The sequence below is a fragment of the Diadema antillarum genome, unplaced genomic scaffold (assembly GCF_040938485.1).
Source record: "Diadema antillarum isolate AM-2024a unplaced genomic scaffold, OU_Dant_1.0 seq00001162_RagTag, whole genome shotgun sequence".
NCBI lineage: Eukaryota > Metazoa > Echinodermata > Echinoidea > Diadematoida > Diadematidae > Diadema > Diadema antillarum.
The window spans coordinates 515,350-526,128 of NW_027271971.1; positions in this window are offsets into that span (position 1 = coordinate 515,350).

Below are 10,779 nucleotides of genomic sequence, written 5' to 3' on the forward strand. Positions count from 1 at the left end.
TGTCTGCGCGACAAAGGTATCTCTTTTCTGCAAGTGTGCAGATGTTCATGTTATGTGATTGTCTTGTGCATGTAGTGCATTTCTGGTTTCATTCTCCACGTTTTCATTTTATTCCCTTTATGTCAAAATAATTCTCTTCCTTTCTATCTATCTGTCTATCTATCTATCTATCTATCTATCTATCTATCTATCTATCTATCTGTTTCTATCTATCTATCTCTTCTCGTTCATATTCTTCTCGAATTTCTACCTATCATTTTAAATATACATGTCTCTCTACCTGATTTTTTTGTCTTTCTATCACGTCTATCTAATACTGTATTTAAGGATCCATCAGTCTTTCCTGCGCCCGTTGCCATCCTGTCTACAAGCATTATTTCCGATTTTTGACGAAAAAAAAAATGTTGATATTGTGCGCTAACATGAAAGAGAATACACCATACACACAACGGAAAACAATGAAAAACGGCATTACAAGGGACGGGGCGTTCATATAGGTTATTTTGATTTAATCACTGTTGAAAATAACCCCATTCAATGAAATTCAATTCAAAATATTATGGTATTATCTGTTTCACAAGCATCAAGCCAAAATAACTCGTCAACACGAACAGGTGTGGTGAGTTCCCACTGCCGATCAGATCAACTCGATCGATCCCGATCAAGCTTTTTTAGCCTGGTCGGGCTCGCTCGGCATTGATATTCGGGGTCGATTTACCTTGATCGGCATCGCTCCTGCTTCCTTCACGATAATTTTGGACATGTCCGAAATATTCGAGTAGGAAGCCCGAATACCAACAGCTCGGGTAGTGATCGAGAAGAGATCGAAATGATCGGGAATCGGTCGTATAGAAATCTAGTGTGGTCGGGACTGATTTTTCCCCGAGCTCAGTTCCCGATCATCTCGAGTTATAGTCGAATGCTGCACGATTGATTTCAGATCATCTCGATCCAGGATTCATCAGTTTCATGAATAATTCGACCGCTACACGACCAATACAGGACTGCTATCGATTGATACTCGACTTAACTCGATCATGCTTCGACCGGCACTCGATTAAATACCAGGCACTTTTTGACAGTAGTTGCAGCAGGGGAAGACGTACTTTCTTAGCACTCATTTATTGTTCAGGTATTAAGAAAAAATATATGCAGTCCTTGGTCACGTTAAAAAGTTAAATGTCGTCAGAATCTTCAGCCACTCCTGGCCCACTGAAGAAAAGAAAAGGGCCACGAAGAGAGAAAAGACAACACACCCTAAACAGCAGACATGGCAGAATTAGACTCTCCAGACAAAAATACCAGAAGAAAGGAAGGAAACACAACTGAAACTGAGAAAAATTCGGTATTCTGGCAATATGACTGTAACGTGAAAGGAAAATTTCTATATTATTTACTTTACTTATAAACTGAGATATGTTTCTTGAATTCTTTTGCTCGCTTGTCTGTTTCAAAGTTGAATTTGGTTACGTTGATATAAAATCTATTTCTTACGCTGACGTGTTAAAACAGTAGTTGTAACGTAGATTTATAAATGCTCAGTGACTTACTTTACTTTTATTTACGTAGATGTTACACTAACTTTTGCTTCGCTTAATAAGGTTTTTTTAATTGAGAGATGTATGTACATTGCATGAAGTCCACCTTGATATCGATTGGCTGGGATGAGTTGACAAAAAATAAACAACCAAGATTTTCATCATTTTGTTTATCATATTGTATTATTTTCATAATAATGTATACTCTGTTCCACATATCAGCACACTTCATGAATTTAGAAATTAATATGATACATGTATTTTCTTTTACACACTCTTGGGCCTATACTTTATCAATGAATACATAGGGCCTACATATTATTCATTCACTTTTTTCATTCTTTAATAATGAGAACAACAATGACAAAGATAACACGACTCATTGGGGTTGTAGAACAGTCATTTTTGTCAACTTTATATAACGGTGCATTTATGGGCATATAGGCCTATGTTTCATTTTAGACCAAATCAATTTCAGCCCACCTATATGTAATGCTACATTATATTTCATTTGTATAAGTTCGAATAAGTATCTGCTTTTAATATTTTGCATGCTATATTGTTTTTTTTTTGTTACTGTTCAAAGTTCATTTTAATAATTATCACTAGATGTTAGTGTTGATTAACATTAGTATTATTATTTTTCTATAAAAATCAAACGAATTATATCATTGACGCTTATAATATATTTCGAATGCTGATTGACTAATTGAATGATTTTTCACTGTTTACTTGGCCTGTTTAACTTATCCAATCTGATATTTCACATCTTTTGAGTCAACGTACGTTTCAACCAACATTAATTTTTTTTTTGATGCCTCACTTACCCGATATCCATTATTTTTTTTATTTGTTGTCTTTGTGAATGTATTTTGTATGTATGTACGCTGTATGTTTTTTTTTTATTTTTAGTCGCTTTTATGTTGTATATCATATCATTATTTATGTTTATTATACAGTTGCAATAGGGTGCACCTTACCTGACAAGCGTTTGCTTCTTATAGGTGTTACCCAAATGAATCTTTGTAATATTTACCTTGTTTTAATATCCGAAATAAATGTGAATTGAATGCACTTACGAAGCGCGGCAGTGTAAAATTTTTTTTAAATATTTTTTTATGAGACATCAAACTTAGATTTGCTATTCTTCACATCCACTGCAAATATCGAATGCATATGAACGAACCTATATATTATTATACATGGTGTCCGGCAGACAGAGTGCTACAAAACTGTCTCTTATTTAAAAAGATATGAGCGACTGAATGAAATCGTTACATTATTCAATAGAAAGAACACCTCAAATTTTATTTGACACACTGATAGTCAATCTTCGTACAGGCGCTTTGATCTCCATGAAAATTTGTGATTTACAAAATCTGTAACTTTGGGCACTGATATCCTACTTGACAGAGCGATAGCGAAGCCGTAAAAACTGATAACGAATGCGTCAAAAATAGCTACTGAAAACGGATAAAATGAATGAATACAACTAAATGCATTTTTGTACCTTTTTGAGTGGCTCACAAACAGTAGTGATCAGTCTTTGTCATCGTTTTTTCAGGAAAAATGACTATAGAATCGAAACGCCTGCACGAGAATTGATGATTGTGGTTTCAAAACAGGAAGTGTTCTTCTATCAACTATAGGTTTTCCTGGCCAATTTCGCACTTTTGTCGGTCCAATTCCTAATTTTCCGCATTTAATTTAGAAAAATATACCACAGGTGACATGTTCGGTAGTTCAATTTTATGATCTCTTCATTTAAATTCATTTTGGAGCATTAAAATTACCTTTAGCCTCATTTTATACACTATTTCAATTGAAATTCGTAAAGCAAGCACCATTTGGTTATTCGTTCATTCAGTTTAGAATGATATAGTCACGTGATCACGGACATGCTGCTCTCGTTCATTCCAATTCATTTTTTGGCTATCAATTTAACATCTTTTGCAGTCAATTTAGCACGCATGTTTATGGTTTGCTTCTTTCTTTATTTTCCTAACATAGTTATTGTTTTCCAAGCGTCATTATATTTCATATTTTCGTACTCATTTCAGAGATTTGGGCAACATTTTTTTTCTTTAATGTGCTTAGTGACTCTTCAAGTCCGAAGATAGTGCAGCATGTGCATGGCCACAACTTATCTCGCCGTTACCTTGAGCGCTTTATTACGTGTGTCGGCCAGTTGTAGGAAGTCAAGGTTATGATCATCAAATATTCCTATAATTCTTTTTCTGTCCCCTTGAGAAATACGTCTGTATCTAACTTGTGCCGTCATGACTGTAAGAAGATGAAGTTAAACTAGAGTATTAGTACATGTAGGCCTAAAATGTCATGTATGAAAGAAAAGGGGCGTTACAGTACAGCAAACTCGAGTTATATGATATGGTCAAAAATGCGATACTTTTACTGCTTAACAGTGCGTGGATGAAACAATAAGTCACATAGAAATACGCGTTTAAATGTTATCACCTTCTCAAAAAAGAAATAACAAGACGTTGATTTCAATGAACATGTTAGGAATTTGACTGCCCATACGCGAAATTGAATGACTGAAATACCCCTTTCGCCAGTGCTGGCGAATTTTAATGACTGAAGACCACGTGCCAATTTGAATGCCAGTTTTACGAATTCGATAGGCACATGTGCAAATCTCATTGATCGGAATGCTAAATTTAACGAACTTGCAATTTTGAATGACCGAATGTGCAGTGATGAGGATTTTCGCTAAATTGAATGAACCTTTTATCGAATGGACTGACAAAAGTGCGAAATTGGCCGGTAAAACCCATACTAAAGATAGTCATTTCTTTTGTTCATTCATGCTTTTGCAATTAATAGTCAGTTTTCTAGCACTCTTTTGGGCCATGCCGTATTCAAGCATAAATACTGAGTTGTCTCATATAACCAAACGAATGCTGTAACCAATTCTTCTTTCACTCGATCACTGTACGAACCTGCCGACCCGTTCGATGCAAGATCTTACACAGATCGAGTCATGTCGAGCTGGTCTAAGAAGTCTAGTAGAAATCGAGTATTGACCGTGTAGCGATCGTGTATTGATTGTGTGTAGATCGGGATGTTCGAGTAGAGATCTGTGTGGTTGTCGAAGAGAGATTCTGGAGATGTCGAGAATGGTCGGATAAAGATCGTAAAAGATCGAATAGCGGTCGGGAAGGGATCGTGTTGAAGGACGATCGAGCATTTGGTCGGGATTGCTCTGGTAAAAATAGGTGATCGGGATTGATCTCGCTTGATCGAGTTGATCTGATCGGCAGTGGGAACGGGGTATTAGATGCGGAACCATGGACATGATGATATTGATCTAAATAATAAATCTCATTGCCAGAGTGAACCTCACATGACGATAGTCACTGGGTAAGCTCCATGGGGTTGCTTCACCTTTTTTGGTTGGACGCTGTAAAAAAGGTTGCTGGCCCATTTATATTTCATTCACTTACGGCTGGAATTCATCTCAATGGGCATTAATTAACTGAAATTCTGAACAACTAGTTCATTAACTTTTGATACGTAACCTGGCAAGCAAAACTTTTTATCCGCACCTGGTGAAAACAAACACACACACACACACACACACACACACACACACGCAAACACACACACTAACAAACAAATAAAACACTTGGCATGCCTTACTTGCTGATCAGTGATCCAGGTGATGTAAGATTGTGTATGCCTTGACGAAAGCTGTCAAACCTCTCATTTCCTTTCCCCTTTTCTTCTATCCTATCTCTACGCAGGTCACGGCCCCACCCCCTCTTCCATATTTATGCCACCACCACGACGTGTCGCCGGAAGCATCATACATGTATGTCCGTCAATCAACTTTGTGGACAACGTAGCGGTCGAGGTATCCAAATGAAACTTGGCATATGTATGTTTGAGTAAACGAAGTTGTGCCTATCAACATTCTGCATTTTGGTTACACAAGCTCATGGGCAAAGGTCAAAGGTAAAGGTCAAATTTGTAAAATTTCACAATTTCTCCGTGTCTATGCAATGACTGAAGGTATTTTCTTGAAACTTGGTGATACATATTACCAAACAAAGATTCTCGCGGGGAAGTTTTGGGCCATGAGGTCAAATGTCAAAAGTCAGAGGTTATTAGTAAAAATGCTAATTTTCATTTATTTTTTCTCATTTAATACCTTGGAGACAATTGAGATTTGATTAAGTTCAACTTCTTTAAATTGCACTATTTCCAACATATATATATATGAGTATATGAATATAAGAACGACCCAAGTCCAATTTTTGGCCAAATTCAGTTTGACATGGGACATTGTAGCTTATGCATGTACTCTTCTTGTGTATAAATGATAAATCCTAATTACCCCCGGAAGTGCCTGAAATAAATTAGTTAAATCTTATATGAATGTAAGAATGAAGGACTCGGGTCATTCTTACATTCATATTATAGCGCCCTCTCTCGTCCTTCTCTCATCTCTATAGCAGAATATCAGGTATATGAATCAAAGAACGACCCAAGTCCATATGAATCAAAGAACGACCCAAGTCCATCACACAAAATAGCCTCTACACAATTAATGTTAATGTTAATTGTCATAATGTCATAATAATATATGTTCTAATTTGTATATTCAATGTTGAATTCCCATCACAGTTAAATAGAATATTATTGGACAAACAAAAAAGATATGAAGTTTTTTTTAGTTTACTCGAAATGGTCTTCCATGGACTTGGGTCGTTCTTATATTCATAAGAACGTAAAGTCGCACACACTGATTTTGCGTGAGGACTGAAAATAAGTGAAATGGGTCAACCTAGCCGAACTTGACTTTTTCATATTTTCTGAAAGAGCGGTTCCTCTTTTACATTATGCTAAAATTTGGGATCATAAAACGGGCAGGAAAGTGTGCTTTTTAGCAGTTTATCTCGAACATTTTTTTTGTAGAATAGTGTGATTAGGTGTGTCTTTAGAATCCCTTTTTCATTTCTGAAAAACCTTGTCCACACTCTTCAGCTTCGACTCTAATAACTTTTGATAGGATAGTGCTACTGCTTTGAAAGTTGGCATTAATTATGGACAGAATGTGTTAATGAGGCATGCTTAATTTCAGTTTAATTTAATAATCCCTTCATTGTAGTTACTCTGGTAGTTTACTTCCTTTTTTTTGTCCCATTCATCGCACAGCCAGCACGGTTTGGTAAAGATTAAGCGCTTGAATAGACATTGTACTTCAGAGCCTCTTTTCTCGGTTCACACTTTTCCTGAGTTTGTGCTTTCTTTCCAATATTTAGATAGGTTAGGAGAGTCCATTTGATTTGAGTTATACATCATTTTAAAGCTTAAAGTCTGCTCTTTCAGAATATGGTATTATCTTAAAATTCATGTCTGGCGACTTTTGTTTGTTTTGAGGTGCAGTGTCACATATACTCATATGCAATGCCTGAAATTATTTTCTTGAAACTTAGTGATGCATACTAATATCCAATAAAGAATCTCTACGGACATTTTTCGGCCATGAGGTCATGGGGTCAAAAGTCAAGTGAAAATGAGGCAAGTAAAAATGCTAAAATTTACTATTTCCTCCATATCTCGAAAATAGCTCAAGGTATCTTCAAGAAACTTAGTATATACAAGACATGTATGCATGTATTTCCTCATGATGATTCTCTTGGTACTTTTACGGATCATGGGATCAAATGTCAGGTTGAAATGCTTTAATTTTATTTAATTAATTCTACAATTTACTGCTTTGAATTAAACTTTGTCTCCATACCTTGGAGATTACTCAATAAACACACTTAATAAAATGAGGTATGATAGATGCCTTACTGCACGACGATTGTGTTGGGAGAGGTTTTGGCCATGAGGTCAAAAGTCGAGGGGAAAAATGTTCTCACTTGAGCTGCTCTTTGAAAAGAAGATGCCATCCATCCTTATAAAACCTAGTTCAAGGAAATAAACACTCAGCACATTTGTGACAAACGTGTCATTTCATTTTTTTGTTTATTATGTGAAACTTTACTGTCGTGTCATAAGAAATTGTCAAGACGTACTTTAGACGTATTGGGAGAACCATGCATTATGGCGGAAGTATATCAGTCGCCACAGCGACATCTATGATTCTATAAATGTGTTACTTGGTATTGTATAGGGCTGCAAGCAAATGAAGCTACATTTTTGTTTTTGTTTTGTTTTTGGGTTTTTTAGCAGCAGTCTATCTGTATTATTTATTGTATCGCTTTATGTCGATATATTTTATACATTGTAAACCAAGTTGAGACAAAATTACTTTCTAAGCAACTTGTGTGCGTGTTTGTGTGTGTGTGTGTATGTGTGTGTGTTTATGTGTGCTACCATCAATGTATGTACACGTGTTCATGCATGATCATATTGGCCTACCGTGACAATGCAGGATGCAGTAACCAATTTAGTAAACCAGTTCCAAAAAGAACAAACAACCAACAATGATAGAGGAAGTGTTTGTACTCTCACTTCGAAATATTTGTTTCAATACCGTAGGAATTATGCGATTACAATGCCAAATAGGTTGTGAAATTGATTTCATTCATTCTATATTATTATTTTTTTATGTTTTTGTCTGCCGTTGCCACATCAACATAGTTATAAGGATTATACACATGATAGGAGCTAAGCGTATGAATAATACATGTAAGTATATCGCATAATCCATGGCACATTGCGTATTGATACGTCGCTCAATGTCAGTTATCCTCCTCTTACCAGGAGTTTCGTCGATTATTATCTCTACGAAAATGGGTACTCAACACGCTAGCCAACGAGCGAAATGCTGCACAGACGACCCGGGACAAGAAACTAGTTAAAAGCAGTAATAGGCGAGTACTTGTAAACAGCATGAGCATGCCTGAAACGTTGTATATTCCGAACTCCATATCAAAAGCTGAATGTCGTCTGCAACCAAGCCTCAAGTTGTCATCTAATATGAAAGTGGTAAGCCATTCTGTCTATTATTATTTTCGTATTATGAAATTATAATATGGTAATTATAAGATCATGTATTTTGTGTGCAACAATTTGGGGGTGTGATCGTAAGCAGTGCCTGTTTTTTTTTTTTTGTAATGTTAGGCCTATATACCTTGACATTTTGCTTTGTGATACGTGTATCTCGTCAAATTGTTTGACAAAGCTTGTACTTTCATTGCAGAGAGAGAGAGAAAGAGAGAATGACTCCAAAACGATAAATACCTTTTGCCATGTCCGTAACAACGGTCAATCAAGCAAAAGTATTTCCTTCGTATTGCACTAAAATAATTTGAAATGAAAATTTGACATGAAATTGTGATTATCATTATTATGTATATATATGAAGAGTTTGTTTGCAAAAACCGATAAGTCCATATTTGCCAAATGGAGATATTTGCGATTAAAGGTCAAGAAAAATAAAGAGAATAATAAGAAAAATTTTGCTTCTTTTGACCATAACTTCAAAAATATACCTTTATATGTAGTGACCAATACATCATTTAAAAGGTATTATTTTGTACTTTATGACAGAGATCGTACTTCAAAATCTTCAAAAAATGGACTTATCGGTTTTTGCAAACAAACCCTTCATATATAACATATACGTATACATCTTTTTTTTTTTTGGGGGGGGGGGGTGGGTGACTGCTCTATTGACATGCGTCACGATACTTTGCTGAAAATTCTACGTGGGGGGGGGGGGGAGAGGGAGGGAGCTCACAGGTGGTTCACAGTTTTGGAAACTAAGTTTGCTTTATTTTTCTTCCTGTTGTAATCGTTAGCACAGTTTTGTGCACAATCGATGCTTTTTAGGACAACATTTCGGATGTCGGAAGGGGGAAGAGATATGCGAATGCCCCCCCCCCCCCACACTTATTCAAATGTATGGGTGAATAATGTTCCCTTTGGTAACCTATGTTTGACATAGAACGCTGTTTTGTTCACCCGTACGGCCTACAAGCCCGATGCATTACTGTACTTGGGTTAAGATTATGACTTATTGTATTTTGGTTAAAAACAAATCAATCCTCTATCATGGTGATTGAGGAAAGAGAATCAAATGCTTACGCATATTGCAACTGTTTCAGAAAGTTGGATTGTTGACAAGCTACGACACACTTCAGAAAATGTCCATTGTGACATTTCCAAATATTGCACTATTTGTAAAATGATACCACAACGCTATTGTCACATCGCAAAGCAATTCTGACATCGCACTCTGCAACGATACAATCAAAACAATTCTTCGGTTTAAAGAGTGAATAGTAGGGCCTATCATTTTGGAGTTACCTCCGTCCATACTTTAAAAGGGATGGTATAGTATAGTATTGTTTGAGGTCAGGATTCAGCTTTTAACTTTTTCTGTGAGATCACTTAGAAACCACCTAATGATAATGTCGAAGAACATACAATTTCAAGAGGAATTTAAAGTGTATACTCATGATGAAAAGCGGTTTTGTAATGTCTGAAATATCCAAAAACAAAGTAAAACAAAGTGACCCTAAAAAGTGGATCCCAACTTTCATTAGGATCGATTTGTTTTGGATATCTCAGCCATCTCAAAACCAATTTTCATCAAATTATTTTTGAATTTCTGATAGAACTATGATAATCTAATTATGTTCTTTCATATTTCAAAAGAGATTTCTCATTATCTAAAAAATCATCATCAAAGACGTTGGAAACCTGAAGCCCCGTCTCAACCGATATTGGACCATCCATTTAAACAGAAAAAAATGCACAGTGTATTTTGTATGTTGTATCTGAAAAAGCTTCAGGTTGCCTTTGCTGAAAAGGCAAACACAGTTTGTGCTTATTATAATTGAACACGTCTGTTGCGGCTAACAGACAGGGGGCCCTTCGGGAATAGAAGGTTTATTCACTTTAAAGTATGAACTTACCTGTACAGATGTATGGCTAGCCTCATCATCACCTATAGGGAATTCCGAATCCTTTACATGGATGTATTAAAATTTTGTTTCAACCCCAGCTACGAGAAGGGCCTCCACAATATCTGATACTATAGAAATACAATTACCTTCTTGATAGATTCATCACGATGATTTAGATTTTCACAGCACTATCTGTGAATATTGATAGCTATGACTAGCCACTGAAATTAAGAAGTATATAGAGAGACAAACACGATGACTGTGACACAACATGTGCAACTAGCATAATACACACACGCGCAAACACACGCAAGAATTATGACTAAATAATTGTCCTGTTGTCTGTCAAATAT